The sequence below is a fragment of the Nicotiana tabacum genome, chromosome 6 (assembly GCF_000715075.1).
Source record: "Nicotiana tabacum cultivar K326 chromosome 6, ASM71507v2, whole genome shotgun sequence".
Taxonomy (NCBI): Eukaryota; Viridiplantae; Streptophyta; class Magnoliopsida; order Solanales; family Solanaceae; genus Nicotiana; species Nicotiana tabacum.
The window spans coordinates 186,376,721-186,395,317 of record NC_134085.1 but is presented as its reverse complement, the minus strand read 5'-3'; positions in this window follow the sequence as shown (position 1 = coordinate 186,395,317).

The following is an 18,597-nucleotide window of genomic DNA, read 5'->3' as shown; positions in this document are numbered from 1 at the left end:
GATAATGGTGCTAATCTTAACAAAAATTTGATGAAAGAGGTATGTCAACAGTTTAAGATTACACACTGCAATTCCACCCCAAATAGTCCCAAGGCGAATGGAGCAGTTGAGGCAGCCAACAAAAATATAAAGAAGATACTTCGGAAGATGGTAGAAGGTTCAAGGCAATGACATGAAAAATTACCATTTGCATTGTTTGGTTATTGCACTACTATTCGTACTTCAGTAGGGGAAACTCCTTATTTGTTGGTATACGGAACTGAAGCAGTAATACCGGCGGAAGTTGAAATCATGTCCCTTCGGATTGTCGCTGAGGCTGAGATTGATGATGACGAGTGGGTCAAAACCCGTTTGGAGCAGTTGATCTTGATTGATGAAAAGAGATTGGCAGCAGTATGCCATGGCCAGTTGTATCAAAAGAGGATGGCAAGAGCATATAATAAGAAGGTGCGTCCCAGGAAATTTGAAGTAGGACAGCAGGTGCTGAAACGAATCCTACCACATCAGGCCGAAGCAAAGGGCAAGTTCGCCCCGAATTGGCAAGGGCCATTCATTGTAACCAGAGTGTTGTCCAATGGCGCTTTATGTTTAACAGATATCGAAGGGAAATGCATCGACATGGCTATCAATTCTGACGCATTAAGAGATATTATGTATGATTTCTTTTAATTGTAATTGTTGTTTGTTTGCACTTGGCATGGTTTCGAAGAGTGAAATGACGGAGGCAATTTGTTCTTCCATCCAAACACTTCAACCTTTGCATCCCCTTTTGAGCCTTATTTATTCCTTCATACCCCTCTTTTGGAATCAGTAATGGAAAAGAAAAAAAGAAAGAAAGAAAAAATAATGATGATAATAAAGACAAAAGAAAAATCGCAAGAAAAAAAACAAAGGAATTGGGAACTAATTTTGACCTGATTCCTCAAAAAGGATACATAGGTGCCTCACGGCTCGGTCATAGTGTAACAAAAATAAAAATCCCCAAGCAAGAAACTGGGGCAGAAGGTGTGTTTGTAATTTTGGGAAGGAAGTTTGATTCCAAGAGTTGTAATGTTTTACTCATCAAAATTATTTTGAACCTTTTGATACCCCTTTTCTTTTAGCCATACACAAAAACCCATATTGATGTCCAAAAAGACCTCCCGATCAGTATCCGAGAAGTGCCAAGTCATGCAAACGGAAGTCGGGAATAACACTCTGATCCCCAGCAGAGAAGAGGATCATAAGCTGGAAATGAATTGGTAGCCGAAAGAAGCCCCAACATAGAGAGTCATATCGGTAACACTCCAATCCCCAGCTGGGAAAAATAAAATAAAATGAGAGAGTCTTATCGGTGATGTCACGACCCAAACTGAAGGGCCATGACTAGCACCCGACCACACTTGCCGAGCACCAACGTACATTTCATCTAACCTTCATTATTATCTTTTAGGGCTGACGAGATCAATATAAATGGTAGACCTAGATCATGGACAACCAGCAATAAAATATGACGGCATGAACATACATAGCAGGGGATGACCAGACAATCAAGAAACTACATATAAGGTATGAGCTACCACGCTACTATGAAAGACTATACAACAAAAACTAGCCGACAAGGCATACCAAACTATACATGAGCCGACACCTGTCTATGAGCCTCTAAAAGAACACAAGTGTTGCAACATAGCCGGAACAGGGCCCCGACATACCCATAATGTCTATAACAAAAATTGCATACCAAGACCAAGGCAAGTCCGGAGAAGGGATCGCGCCAATCACCGCTGAACTAGATAGCCTACTGTGGTGGGGGAGCTGCACCTGCCTGTCTATCAAGACCTGCAGCACGACATGCAGCGTCCACAAATAAAAGGACGTCAGTACGAATAAAGTACTGAGTATGTAAGGCAAGGAACCATAAATACAATCAGTAATGTAAGCAAGGATAGAGAATATACAACCTGTAACATCTTAGTACCTCTGAGGGCTACTTACATGAAATGCATGATACATATGTATAAATACATAAACCTTTAAAGCATTCGCCTCTGTGGGCATCATCATCATCATATCGTACCCGGCCATAATAGGCTCGGTAAAAAAACGTACCCGGCCATCATAAGGCTCGGTAGAATCGTACCCGACCACGTGGAGCTCGGTAAAACCCAACTGATCAGTGGTTGCACAATAGGTGTCGTACCCGGCCAACTATAGCGTGGCTCGGTAGAGTAAAATAGATACATATATATAATGCATGCTCGACTCATAGAATCACATTCTAAACCTTTCGGAGTGACATAAGGTCGGTATCCTCTGTACACGTTATTAGGACTAACTCTTCACTATGAACCTTATAAGATTTAGGAAGTACGAACAACATTGATAACATAAGAATAAGAGAAGCAACATTAACATCAATCGTTCCATAAGAGGGAAAACAATGTAAGTACTGCTAGCTTCTAAGAGTAGAGTATCTTGGAAGCTCGTTCATTACATTATGTACAATCGGAGTCATGCAAAAGAAGGAAAGGGATAGCCTCACATACCTTGTATATACTGCCCCAATCTCAAGCTATGCAATTGTCAAAACTCATTAGTCTACAATAAGAGAAACGATACTATCGTTATCATTTAAGCGTCATAACTATTATGTATCGACCACAACCTATTTTACGATGAAACGGACAACACCTCCCCTATATATATGACCTCACACCATTCAAAACAGTCACCAAACAGCCCAAAAACATCAATAATAAACATATTGAGCCTCCCAAAATAGTCCACACACAGCCTAATCACTCCATACATACGACGGCCACCGTAGTCGTGTCAAACAACCAAGAAATGTTACGAATAACTATCAGTCCATAACCCTACATATATATGGTGTTTCTCCACACCCTTCCTCCTCCAAAACTCCACAAGATAGTAGTAAAATACGCAGCCCAACAACAACGCAAAACAGTCCACAAAACAATAACATTACTACCAAGCCTTTCGATATATATTTCACAAGTTCTAGCTTCAATGGCTTAGCCGCAACTTGGATAATCTTAAATACATATAGAGTAAGAGGTTCATTACCTTTATACAGAAATAACAACTCCAATTTGACCTTAAATTTCCATGAAATATCCCTCCAATGCTGCCACAACAACAAAAAAACGAAACTAGCGATCAATTAGTGTTTTTCGGCACTAGAATCACTTTAGAAGGCTTGAAATCACCTAGGATTGATATTAAGAACATGAGGGAGTATTTACAGAACATAAACCCTTTAAAACAACCTCCCACACGAGCTTGAACGACACAAAAATGAGCAACAACAAGAAGAACAAGAGACTTACTAGCGCCACGGAATTCCCGACACTTGATTTGTGTTGTTTGCCCTTTTTTTGGGTCTTGAATCTTGAGAGAACCTCGAGAGAATGTTCCTAGGGTTCTAAGGTCTGAAAATAGTGAGAATAAATGACTTGAAACGGGTTTGAGGCATCCTATATAGGTCCAAATATCTTAAACCGCCTTAGTGGGCCCCATAGAGAGGTGCTTGGCGCAGTCTCGCGAAAACGTGAATATCTCTCTACTCCGAGATCGTATCGATGAAAGGTTTAATGTGTTGGAAACTAGACTCATAGATCTTTAATTTTGTTGGTAGATAACCCCGTAATTCCTCGTAAATTATGATAAAATATTAGAAATATTTAACCTAATGTTTAAGTAAAATTATGAACCTAAGTTGCGACAACTTTTGTCGACTTTTATTTCATAACTCGTTTGACTTCAAGACTTATGATACGGATATTATATGATTAAAATACCTTAATAAATGACCTCTTGAGTGTATTAAGCACCGCTAGATTACCTAAAAATACAAGTTACAACATCATTGATTCGTTTAACTTCTAATACTGGTTAATCACCCTTATACACTCTTGTATCACTTAAGACCAATAGGATTGACTTCTTATCATCTCAAAGATAATTCCTTCTTGGATTTATGTTAACTAATATATGGCATGAACTAACACATGTGGATATGGGTTGTAACAGGTGAAAACCTCCACAGGCACCATAAGGCGACGTAAGTTGAGAGAAATAAAACGAGAGAGTCTTATCGGTGAAAACCTTCACAGGCACCATAAGGCGATGGGAGTTGAGAGAAATGAGAGAGTCTTATTAGTGAAAACCCCTCGAAGGGCACTATGAGGCGACAAGATAAGATTGACGGAAAGGATCCACATTTGGCAAAGAGTTGAGTGTCTGTTTATCCCCAGCAAGATGAGGCCGTCCGAAAGATTGATTGATACAAGTAGACTAGGTTGATTAATCCGGAATGCACGACATGATCGTTGGGATCGGTTATATCATTCAGATAAGTTCTTTTATTTCTTTTTCCCCAGCATTTGTTCAGAAAGACTTCTTCTTTTCTATCTTTTGAAATCATCACTTTTTCATTTCTTGGTTTAAAGTCTTTATCTCCCCAGCAATTTGTTTTTCAAAAGGATTTTCAGAGCTTTTTACCAGTTGCCAAGATGGTGCAAAAACACAATGTGGATAAGACGGGCCAAAGATAATGCAATAGAACAAGAAAGACGTTCGTTGCAAGACCAAATGATGGATTGGTCTAGGATTTCGTGGAGGGTATGGAGAAAAGTGGGAAGCAACAATTGGTGAATAAAGAATCATCAAGAAACAAGAGCTTCCCTGGCAGATTATCGACCAAGTTCCAAGATGGTCGGACAACACGGAGTAGGGAAAAAGAGGGGGAAAACCATCCCCAGCAGGAATATGATCGCCAGCAGGAATATCATCCCCAACAAATAATCTCATCCCCAGCAAGCTTTGGTGATGTAATGGAACACAAAGCTAGGAAAGAAGAAAGAGAAAACCATCCCCAGCAGGAGTGGCACGACCATTCGCCACGTTTTAAACTAACAAAATTTTTCTTTCTTTGATTTGAAGTAGGGACAGGAAATGTTATAGATGATGAAAAGAGATCATGATACAAGAAAGATTGCCAAACTGGGGCAGAAAATTTTCTTTCATTTTGAAAATTTTCTGAAAGTCCGATACCCACTTGGGGAAGAAGCAAGATAACACAAGTTTTGGGAAAAATGGTATCCCCAGCAGTTTTCGGAAGAAGGTCAAACAAGTTTTAAAGGAAGAAATTTCAGAAGGAAGATAACACAAGTCTTAAGGGAAGTAGTTCCAGTGGAAGGAAAACACCAGCTTTAAAGGAAGTAGTCTTTGAAGGAGGAAAATAACATATTTTTGAATAAAACACTGGTGTTATCTCCAGCAGTTTTCAGAGGAATGAAACACCAATTTTGAGGGAAGCAGTTCTGAAAGAAGATAATTTTAAGTTAGAAGGAAAATGGTCCAGGAGGCAGGAAGGAGCAACAACAATAAAACGCATTTTTTAAGAAGAAGTTGAAGTCAGGAACCCGCCTGGGGAATGGAGGTGTTATATTTTTTAAGTCATAATTGAAGTCAGGAGCCCGCCTGAAAAATGGAGGTGTTATATTTCTTGAGAAGGTTGAAGTCAGGAGCCCTCCTGGAGAATGGAGGTATTATGTTTTTAAGAAGTTGTCGAAGTCAGGAGCCCGCCTGGAAAATGGAGGTATTATCTCTAAATTGTTTATTGAAGTCAGGAGCCCGCCTGGAGAATGGAGGTATTATATTTTTAAGAAGTTGTTGAAGTCAGGAGCCCGCCTGGAGAATGGAGGTGTTATGTCTTTAAGAAATAGTCGATGTCAGGAGCCCGCCTGAAAAATGGAGGTGTTATATTTTGAGTTGGTTGAAGTCAGGATCCCGCCTGGAGAATGGAGGTATTATGTTTTTAAGAAATTTTCGAAGTCAGGAACCCGCCTGGAAAATGGAGGTATTATCTCTAAATTGTAGTTGAAGTCAGGAGCCCGCCTGTAGAACGGAGGTTGTTATATTTTAAGTTGAAGAAGTCAGGAGCCCGCCTGTAGAACGGAGGTTGTTATATTTTAAGTTGAAGAAGTCAGGAGCCCGCCTGTTAGAACGGAGGTTGTTATATTTGAAGTTGATGAAGTCAGGAGCCCTCCTGGAGAATGGAGATGTTATATTTTTAAGTCATTGTTGAAGTCAGGAGCCCGCCTGGAGAATGGAGGTGTTATATTTTTAAGTTGTGTTGGAAGTCAGGAGCCCGGCTGAAGAATGGAGGTTGTTATCATTGCAAGTTGCAGACGAAGTCAGGAGCCCGCCTGGAGAATGGAAGTATTATATTTTTAAGAAGTAGCTGAAGTCAGGAGCCCGCCTGTAGAACGGAGGTTGTCATATTTTAAGTTGAAGGGGTCAGGAGCCCGCCTGTAGAATGGAGGTGTTTACTTTAAAGTTGTTATCGAAGTCAGGAGCCCGCCTGTAGAACAGAGGACTACACTCAATTTCAAGTCAGAAGTCAGTAAAGCGGAGGGTTACAACAAAATATCCCCAGCATAAATTCCGCTGCAGAAGCCAGAAGGAAGACTACAAGAGCAAGTTCAAGATAGATAAGATGTTGTAATCATTAGTTTAGTCTAGCTTTTTGTTTTCTTTCTAGCAATGGTGTAATAAGGAGGTTGGAAAGCAGTAGTAACAGCATGCAACAACAGTAACAGCAACATTGCAGTCCCATGGTAGTCCCAGCTACCAAAACTCCCCGAACTACATTGACCAGATTCCCTTTTAGCCAGAGATATGTAGGAAACCTTTGAAGCAAAGGTTCGTTAAATCTTTTCAAAAATGCTTCACACGGAGTATTCCAACGGGCAAAAATCGCTCGTATCCGCTCACTTTATCTTTGCACGAAAACTCTTTATGTTTTCGGACAAAGAGGGGCAGCTGTGAGCACGTGATTTTTGCCCTACAAAAACTACTCCCACAAAAATTCAAAATAAAATAGTTGTGTGTCGCTTGTGATTTATTTGTATTTGTCTGTGCATGTTTATTCTATTTTTATTACTGAAAATACAAAAATATATGTGTTGCATTTGCATTTACAATTTAGGACTAACTAACCAGTGATTTGATTTATGAAAATGAAAATCATAAAAAATAATGTACTTTGCATTTTTAGCATTTAATGTTGAATTGTGTGATTTTATTGTTAATTGGCATTTAATTGTATGTGATAAATGTTATTAAAAGATAATTAGTATTTTTAGTAAGTTAACTTGGTTTATAATTTTAGAAAATAGTTTAGAAATCAAAAATGAATGAAAAGAACAAAAGAAATAGGAAGGAAAATCGGATTGGGCTCAAATCCCTCGCCCAATGGCGTGTCCCAAACCCGGTCCAGGCAGCTCCTCTCACAGGATGGTGAAACGACGTAGTATAGGAACCAAACTACATTGTTTCAATGGCAAAAAATCTCAGCCATTCAACCAAGCCACATCCAACGGTCACAGATCAATACCCATATTCAAGAACCGAACCCGACCCGTTTACCCCGAGCCAAACCCGCCTCAGTAGTTAAAACGACCCCGTTTGACGCTCTAACCTAATCTGGACCTTCGATCGTGCTTGATCCAACGGCCAAGATTAAACCACCCCCTCCCTATATAACCTTAATCTCTACCCATCCCCCCCAAACCAGACCCCCTATTCATCGTCTCTCTCAGAGACGACCCCCCCAAACCCTAGCCGCCACCAAATCCTTTCGCCGTAAACCCGGCGGCAACAACGCCGATGACCAGGAAACTAACACCCCTAGATCACCTAACCAGCCTCAACATAGATCCCTACCCCTTAAACCTCGAATCATCCCGGTCTGTCTCGAATCTTCAATCGAAGATTCGAACAAAATCCTAAACCTACCCAACCAGTCCCAAGTTCACACCCCAGCTCCACCTGACCTCCCTCATTCCCAAACCACCCCTAATTTGGCTCGAGTCTTGCTAGAACTGGTCGAAGTTTAAATCGATTGAAAAACCCTAGAAGGACCAAACCTAGAGTCGATCCGAGGGGAAAAAGAAATTGGGGTTTTAATCAACTTTAGTCGAGTGTTCTCAGTCGAGAACAATCGATTAAAGTTTGTTTTTACCTCAAAAGGTTCAAGTCGAAGGTCAAACTGATTGGAGTTCGATCTATAGATTTTGAGGTATTTCCTTTCCATTTCTTTTTTTTCATTTTTTTGTTTGTTGTTTATCTGTTTAAAGTTTCATTGTAGCCCGAATTTGTCAATGATTTTCCTCCTCCTCTCTTCGGACCTTTTTCTTGGTCCAAGTTTTCTGTTGTTGATTATATGTTATAACTGTTTAATCAATCGAATAAGTTTCTTCGATTAGTCCGGTAGGTTTGAGTGTTAGTTTAACACGATAGTAGTTTAATTTTGGTTTTGATTTCATAGCTCATTCCTGTCTGTTTCCCCTCTTGCTTCGTTTGTGTTCTAAATTTTGTGTTAAAATGAGCTTGTTGGTATATTTGAACTTAGAACTGAGCCTGTTAGTATATTCAGCTCATTGAAATGAATTTATTGGTCATTTGTTATCCTGAATTTGTCAATCCCCTTAAGGCTCTTCTGGTTGTTTCTTCTTTTGTATTCCAATCTGATTAAGGCATATGCTTGTCTAGTTGATTTCAGTTTATTTGTTGCTGAGCTAAATATGATTGGTTCCCCAATATAGTTAGTTCAATATGTGCTGCCCTGACCCTTAGTCTTCATTTTGGTGCCATTTGATTTGATATCCTGAATTACTAACTGATTTGAATTGGTTATAGCTATTGTAGTTTGTTGGATTCAGCTTAGTTAGTTGGTAGGTTTGAATATGTTAGAGTTGAAAGGTTCAATGCAGAGTGAAAAGGATTGAGTAGGACAGTAATTTCAGGGACTTTAGAAGGGTATTTTGGGGTTTAAAAAGTTTGAAAATGGCTTAAGATGAATGGGCTGACAGTAGGGTACTAAAGGGGATTCTTTTTGAGTCTGGTCTGGCTTTTCTTTTGGGGGAAGACCTGAGAAGAGAAAAAAAAGTCTCTGAGAGCACTGTTTGAGAGCATCTTGAGGTCAGTCTTTGAACAATATTCTAAGGAGTTCAGAGAGTTTTTGAGAGTTCTTTTGAAAGGCAGTCAGTTTTGGAACAAATTTTGAAAGCTTAAAGTCAATTTCTGAGAATTTAAAAGATCAGTTTTTTGTAGTAGAATCTTGGCTTAATTCAAGTTCGGTTGAGTTGATTTGGGTGCTGATTGTTGTTGTGGGGTCTTATAAATCTGTTCGTGCGTTGGTTTGGTTGTGTTTCTGATTTAGAACTGGACTATCGTGGTATTGCTATTGTAACTGTTGTTGTATTGTTGTTGCTGACCATTCCCTTCTCTATTTCAATTCAGATTCTAGGTACACGGCTATAACCTTGCCAATTTGTACGCTGAAAACATGAAACATGAATATACATGAAGATTTGAAGCTTAAGTTTAATTTATCTTTTCTATTGATTTGTACATTAAGATACTTCACTCACTAATATCATATAAATGTCTGTTGAATGTGTAACTGGACTGATGCGAACTATTGGACTATTTTTTAGCGGAGAACTGTTAAACGAATTAGATGCATGCCCTGTGTCTTAGCCATTTGGTTTGGTTTAGTTGGGGCTATTAGTGTAAGGTAGCTTGAATCCGTGTGTTGACTACTTATTGAAACTGAAAATTAGGTTTGAAAGCAAGCGTAGGCCCTATCAATACTAAAATCTAGGCCTAATGAACGTGTTAGTAGTGCAGTACGTTAGCTTATTTTATTGCCGATGAATTGAATTCAAAAGTCATGTGTCGCACAATACTATGTCTTTGGGCTTGAAATCTCAACGTAAATGTCAATTGGTTAATTAATTCGTTGAGCTCTTTAAGTTTTTGTAGCAATAAATTAGCCTAAGCATAATTTGAATAGGAACAGGAGCCCATCAGTTAGTAGTTCATAAGTTTGAATAAAGTTGGATACTGTCCCGTCTATTACTAATCAGTGAAGTGTATTCAAAGCATTTTGAAACAAGTTTTGCTCAGTAGTTTGGCTTTCATTGACCCGGGCCTAATCCTATAACTGCCCAATTGCCTTTATAGAGTATAATCTGGTTGTTTAGAACGAATTGCTAAAAAATGTTTTATTTGTTACCTCTTATGTTGTAATTGAACCAAGATTGAGCCATGAGAATTTGGTCCTTTCAAATACATCAATTAATTAGGACCTTTTCTTTATTAGAGACAAAAAATAAAAATAGCAAATCATAGTCGCTTTTAGGTTTGCCCTTTAAATAGTAAATGAGACGAGGCTCGCAAAAGCAAAAATACGTAAATGGCGGGGACCTTAATAAATGGTTAAAATGAAACATTTAGAATTTGGGATGGGCCGCTTAGTGAATTTCACGGCCCTCCCCAAAGATAACAACGCGCTAGTCATTTTAGACACGCTCTTAATAATTTACTTTCTTAAACTCGGGTGCACATTTATGTGACCCAAATCCAAATCTCAACGGAGTCGAAACGTGTCAATAACCACGGGTGCATTGATGTGACGTGGTACGAGATGTGTTTTCACGAAGTTGCAATCTCTTTAAAAATAATAAATAATAGAGGTGGTTGATTAGCCCTTTTTAAAAAAAATAAGTGAGGCGTGCCTCGCCGAATAAATTACAAATTGCGGGGCCCTCAATGGATAGTTATTCCAAATGCTTAGATTTCGAGACAGGCCACATAGCGAACTTTACGGCTTTTTTTTTCTCAAAATAACAACGCGTAGTATCTTTAGGCGCGTATTTAATAATGTTATCTTCCTAAACTCGGGTGCACATTTATGTGACCCAAATCCAAATCTCAACGAAGTTGGAATGTATCGAAAGTGGCGGGTACATTTATGTGGCGCAATTCGAGAAGCATTCTCACGACGTTGCAATTCTTTAAATAATAAATGATAAAAGTGGTTCAAGGGTAAAATTGGTACGTAGGTTCAAAAAATGTATTAAAATCAGATAAACAAGCTGAATATGACAGTTCAGCGACCGTGCTAGAACCACGGAACTCGGGAATGCCTAACATCTTCTCCCGAGTTAACAGAATTCCTTACTCGGATTTCTGGTTCGCGGACTGTAATACAGAGTCAATCTTTGCCTAGATTCGAGATTCAACCGGTGACTTGGGACACCATAAATCTCCTAAGTGGAAACTCTGAATCTTTAAATAAAATCCCGTTTCGATTGTCCTTTAATTGAAAAAACTCCTTCTGCGCTCTTTACGAGGGCGCGAGTGAAAAAAGAGGTGTGACATTCGCGAAGCACAATTTAACTTTGACCAATTTTCCTCTTTCGCGATCGCGACACCCCCATCACGAACGCGATGCTTTGCTCAGACCAATCTTCGCGATTGCCTTCCGCCTCACGTGAACGCGATGAATAAAATCCACAGAAGCTCAACTGCCCTTTTTGCTCAATGCGAACGCGACTCCTCCCCCGCGAACGCGATGCACAAACCCTTAGCCCTTCGTGAACACGTAGCCTTCCTCGCGAACGCGAAGGCTTATATTCAACCTTCCTCAACTGACTCTTCACGAATGCGAGGGTTCACTTGCGAACGCGAAGACTAAAATACCTGCAACAACTGAAACCAAAATCTGCAATTTTCTTCAACTTAAAATGATCTGTTCAACCCTCTGAAACTCACCCGAGACCCCCGAGACCTCAACCAAAGGCACAAACATATCTCAAAACCTTATTCAAACTTGCCAATCTTCAAAACACCTCAACAACATCAAATCGACCAAAACACATCGGATTCAACCCTAAGTTTCCAAAAACTTCTAAATTCCGATTTTGATCAAAAACCTGATCAAACCACATCCGAATGACCTGAAATTTTGCACACATGTCCCAAATGACACAACGGAACTATTGCAACTCTTAGAATTCCATTTTGACCCTTATATCAAAATCTCACCTATGAACCGGAAATCGCCAAAAAACTGATTTCGCCAATTCAAGCATTAATCTACTCTGAACCTCCAAAACTCATTCCGATTACACTGCTAAGTCCGAAATCACCTTCTGAAGCTAACCAACCCATTGGAACTCACATCCGAGCCCTATAACACACAAGTCAACATCCGGTTGACTTTTTCAACTTAACCTCAAACTAAAGAGACTAAGTATCTCAAACTTTACCAAATCCTTTCCGAACTCGATCCGACCGAACCGATACCACATAACACGGATAAATAAAGCATAAAGAAGCAGAAATGGGGAAAACAGAGCAGTAACTCATGAGACGATTGGCCGGGTCGTTACATCCTCCCCAACTAAAACAAACGTTCGTCCTCGAACGAGTCAAGAAACATACCTGAAGCCTCAAACAGGTGAGGATATCTACTCTGCATCTCCCGCTTGGTCTCCCAGGTAGCCTCCTCCACGGGCTGACCTTTCCACTGCACTTTCACTGAAGCTATATCCTTTGATCTCAACGTTCGAACCTAACGACCCAAAATAACTACTGGCTCCACATCATAAGTCAAATCATCACCCAAATGAACCATGCTGAAATCAAAAATATGAGACGGATCCCAATATACTTCCGGAGCATAGAAACATGAAATACCGGATGCCCACTCGACAAGCTGGGTGGCAAAGCAAGCTCATAAGTCACCTCTTCAATCCTCCGAAGCACCTCAAAAGGACAATGAACCGAGGACTCAATTTCCCTTTCTTCCCAAATCTCATAACACCCTTCATGGGTGAAACCTTCAACAGAACCTTCTCGTCAACCATGTAGGACACATCTCGAACCTTCCTATCAACATAGCTCTTATGCCTCGACTATGCTATACGAAGCCTCTCCTGAATCACCTTCACCTTTTTTAAAGCATCCTGCACCAGGTCTATCCCCAATAGCCTAGCTTCACTAGGCTCGAACCAACCAACTTGAGATCTATACCGCCTCTCATACAAAGCCTCATACGGAGCCATCTGAATACTTGACTGGTAGTTGTTGTTATAAGCAAACTCTACAAGTGGTAGAAACTGATCCCATGACCCTCCGAAATCAATAACATAAGCACACAACATGTCCTCCAATATTTGAATAGTGCGCTTGGACTGTCCGTCCATCTAAGGGTGCAAAACTGTGGTCAACTCAACCTGACTACCCAACTCTCACTACACAGACCTCCAAAACTGTGAAGTAAACTGAGTACCCCTATCTGAGATGATGGAAACTGGGACACCATGCAAACGAACAATATCCCGGATATAGATCTCTGCAAAGCCCCCCTCTGAAGAATAGGTAGTATGATGGGTTTTCGATGTCTTAACCTTATGCTTATTATGTTTTGATGATCTAACAAACTTGTCGTGAAGAACCAGATGGAGAACCTTGTCCCATAGGATACACATCTCATGTGAACTGGTCGAAATCGTAAAATCAGCAAATGAATAAAAGACCACATGGAGGAACACAACAGGGACTCGATGCCCTGGTCCCTTAGGGTTCTCCGACAAAAGCACAAGTCAGTAACTATACGCAATCAATATAAAGAGAAACACAAAAGGGACTTGCTCCCTTAGGGTTATTTGACAGAAGTACAAGTCAAATGAACAGCTGGAACGTAGCAGAAGAAAGTGACCATCTAGCAACTATCACAGAAAAGGAACACAACTAGGACCTGGTCCGTTGGTGTGTCCTAACAGAAGTACAAAGTCCACTATCCAGCTGGAACGCAACTGCCCAGAAGTGGTTGTGCAGACAGTGCAGCAATCACTTTTCACTAGGAAGAAGTACACCAAGAGTTGACATCACTATCTATTGTGATATCTTTTGTGATAAAACAACCTGGTGCAAGACACACTTCAGGTGTGCATTCAGTAATATTCTCTCAAGGCAAAAAAAAAGCATTCATCTTGTATTGAAGTCACTGGTGTGTCAAGAACAAGAAGACAACTCCGCTAAGGATCGGTTTCTAAACGAGTTTTATGTACATCTATAGTTGAGTTGTAATCTTGTTATTTGTTCGTCATTGTAATTCCTAGTTTGCTTTCTTAGAAGCGTTGTCATAGGCACAAACCAAATTCGTAAACTTCAGAGTTTATGTTGTGACTAGGGATAGTCATAAGTTAAATCCTTTGTAACTAGGAGAGTTATAGAGTGGTTGTGGTGGTTGCATCACAAGTCAATTTGAACTCTTTGCAATAGGGTGTTTGCAAAGTGGCTTGTAATAGGTAGATTACAAGTTAGTAGAGTTAAAAGCCTACAAGAGTAGGTCGTGGTTTTTTGATCCCCTTGTGTAGGATTTTTCCACGTAGAAAATCTCTTGCCTTCTTTACATTCAGTCTTTACTGCATTCTACGTATCAGTCTCATAGAGGACCAGGTACTCTGTCGTTTGGTGGACTCACATAAACTATCAATTGGTATCAGAGCAGGTTTCTCCTATCAGGCTAACACCTAGGAAGGATCCTCAATGGATGCTCCACCAAACTTTGAAGAAGGACAATCAACCTATAGACCTCCCAGATTCAATGGTCAATACTATGGCTGGTGGAAGACCCGGATGCATGATTTCATGATGGCATAAGATTCAAAGCTGTGAGACATCATTTGTGATGGTCCACATGTTCCCATAAAGAAACTTGAAGAAACAGGACCATTGGTACCCAAAGGGAGAAGAGAGCACATCGACATTGACAGAAAAGCTGTAGAAAAGAACTATCATGGCAAGAAAATCTTGATGTGTGGCATAGGACCTGATGCTACAATAGAGTATCATCTTGTGATACTGCTAAAGAAATACGGGAAGCTTTACAAACCGCACACAAAGTAACTACTCAGGTCAAACAATCCAATATTGACATACTCATCACTGAATATAAGCTCTTCTGGATGAAGGACGGGGAGTCTATACAAGATATGCACACCAGATTCACCTCCATCATAAATGAGCTTCACTCACTTAGAGATGTCATTCCCAGAAACAAGCTTGTAAGGAAAATTCTCAGTGTTCTACCTGGGTCTTGGAAAGTAAAGTAAATGTCATTACTGAAGCTAAAGATCTACAGACTCTGACCATGGATGAATTGATTGGTAATCTGAAAACATACGAGATGAAAAGAAAGAAAGACAGTGAAAGAAGAGAGCCTAAGAAGGAAAAGAACCTGATGCTTAAGGTTGAAAGCAGTGATTCAAGTGATGAAGATAGTGACATAGCCTATCTTACTAAGAGATTTCAAAAGATGGTTCGAAGAAATGGTGGCATACCAAAGTGGGGCAGTTCAAGTAAAACAAGGAACAACGATCTTTGTCACAGGTGTAGAAAGTCAGGGCATTTCATCAAGGACTACCCACTCGCAAAACAGGAGCAATACAAGCAAAATCCTGACAAAGCAGGAAAAAGGAACCTGGTTCCAGATAAAAGATTCAATCGAAAAAATGCTGCAGACAATATCGTTAAGCAAGCTCTTGATGCTTGGGGTGACTCCTCAAGTGAATCCGAAAGGGAATCAGATGCAGAAAATAGTTCCATGATGGCAGTGGAAACTGAAGCAACAAAGTATGATTCACTGTTCACGCTGATGGCACAGTCAAATGATGATGATGAAGAAGATGAAGACGATGAGGTAAACTTCAGGGATGTTTAGAGAAATCTGAAATCCTATTCTTCTAAGAAGATAAGGTCTTTAGCTAATGTCCTAATTGATGCCTATTATAGCCTTGTAAATGATAAGGAGATTCTCACCGTAGAACTAAGAGAGGCCGAACAATCTACAGATGATCTAGTTGTCTGTGTAGTGGACTTAAATGAGACCATAGCTAATCTTGAACAAGAGAAGGAGGCCCTGAATGAAAGAATAACTAGTGTGGAAAATGAGAGAAACGATCTTTTAAACCTTTTAAACCTTCTGTCCAGGCCTGAAATCCTTCTTCGCGAACGCGGTCAAAGCCTCGCATTCGCGAAGCACAATTTAACTTTGACCAATTTTCCTCTTTCGCGATCGCGAAACCCCCATCGCGAACGCGATGCTTTGCTCAGACCAATCTTCGCGATCGCGTTCCGCCTCTCGCGATCACGATGAATAAAATCCAAAGAAGCTCAGCTGCCCTTTTTGCTCAATGCGAACGTGACTCCTCCCTGCGAACGTGATGCACAAACCCTTAGCCCTAAGCGGACGTGTAGCTTTCCTCGTGAACACGAAGTCTTAAATTCCACCTTCCTCAATTGACTCTTCGCAAACGCGAGGGTCCACACACGAACGCGAAGAGTAAAATACCTGCAATAGCTGAAACCAAAATCTGCAATTTTCTTCAAATTAAAATGATCCGTTCAACCCTCCGAAACTCACCCGAGGCCCCTGGGACCTCAACCAAAGGCAACAACATATCCCAAAACCTTATTCAAATTTGTACCAATCTTCAAAACACCTCAAACAACATCAAATCGACCAAAACACATCAGATTCAAGCCTAAATTTCCAAAAACTTCTAAATTCCGTTTTTGATCAAAAACCCGACCAAACCACGTTCCAATGACCTGAAATTTTGCACACACGTCCCAAATGATACAACGGAACTACGGAAACTCTCAGAATTCTATTCCGACCCCTATATCAAAATCTCACCTACCAACCGAAAATCGCCAAAAATCCGATTTCGCCAATTCAAGCCTAAATCTACTCCAAACCTCCAAAACTCATTCTGATCATACTCCTAAGTCCCAAATCACCTCCTAAAGCTAACCGAACCATCGGAACTCACATTCGAGCCCTCTAACACACAAGTCAATATCCGGTTGACTTTTCCAACTTAAACTCACTCTAAAGAGACTAAGTGTCTCAAATCTTACCAAATCCTTTCCGAACTCGATCTGACCGACCCGATACCATATAACACGGATAAACAAAGCATAAAGAAGCAGAAATAGGAAAAACGGAGTCGGTAACTCATGAGACGACTGGTCGGGTGGTCACAGTCCTCTATAGCTATAAATAGAGGGGTTACATAACTCTCAGGATATTCAGAGTTGGAGAAGAGCATTTCGCAATTGGTGAAGGCATCCGCAAACAGAGAGATCAATCATCAAGTGCATAGTTCTTCAACAAAGGAGTGATCAACGGAGTTTTTTTCCAGAGATTAACCCGAAATAACAAAGTGTTACTCAACGTTCTTGGCGATTAAATACATTGCAAGAAGGTCTACATCATCCTACATTCGAGAAAGATGCTTCTCAAGCCCTCGAATCACGGAGAATTTCATAGAGGAGAATCAAGGGATACAAAGAATTGTACTCACAAATATTTATATATAAAATTTCTTTTGCTTTATATTATTTTTGTTGTAGTTTATTTTTGGTACTACAAAAATTTGTTGCGAAAATATAGTTATCATACACATATTTACTTCCTATAGCTAATATTTCGTTGCTATCGGACTCTATTCGATGTATTCGCGCTACTATATTCATGAATACAATCGCGAAATTCAACTAATAAGTAGGGAGTCCGGCTTTTTAATAACGGAAAGATGATCAATTAGCGTGTATCACTCTTAATTTAACTCAACAAAATCAATTCTACAAATTTTCGTTGCTATTGTGTTGTATTCCATGTATTCGCGTGTGTATTTATAAATACAGGGAGGTAATCCGCCTAAAAAATAGGATTACAGTTGTTTAATTATATATTCCATGTATTCGCGCAATTGTATTTATAAATACAATGAGGTAATCTGCCTAAAAATAGGGATTACAGCTGTTTAATTATGTATTTCATGTATTCGTGCGAATGTATTTATAAATACAATAAGATAATCCGCCAAAAAAATAGTGATTACGGGTGTTTAATAACGGAAAGCGCAATATTGAATTGTATTCAATTTCACTATATTGAATTCAGTTGTATTCAAACAACAACAAAATCAAGAAATAAGGTGTATACCATTCTATTCAATTCGACTGTATACATTGTATTCAATTCATCGATATTCATTATTCACTATTATACATTGTATTCAATTCACCGTATTCAATTCAACCATATTCCAACAACAAAATCACAAAATACAATGATATTCGATTTTATTCAAAAAAATACAAACCTTCGGAATATATAAATACAAGCAAAAATATAATGTATTTATATAAAAATATAATATATTTGAGTGTAGTTGTATAGAATACAAATGTATTTGTCTCATTGTATGTGACTCAATAGCAAAGAAAAGAAGAAAGTTCGTCGGAAATGGCATTTTTCGCTCAAGCAAAATATTGTACACATTGTATTAGAACTAAAAATCGAGACGATCAAAAACTTGGCTCTCAAATCTTCTCCGGCAACTCTGCTTTAGATTTTCAAAAGCTCAATCCGTAGCCATTGCCAGAGTTGTCCGCATACTCCCTCTTCGCTTCAGAAAGTCCACCATCGCCACCAAAAATGACTTCTATGACGGCTGCCTTGATGGAAAAGGGAGAGAGATTTGAGGGAGAATCTTGTTGATAGAGAAAAGTAAGAAAGGGAGAATGAACAAAACTGACATATTTCATGAATCAATGATATGGTATAAAATAAATACCTAGTTTACTATAAAATAGAAAAAATAACTATAAATAATAATATTTTAAAATTATTTTAATTTATAATAAATAGTGTATAAT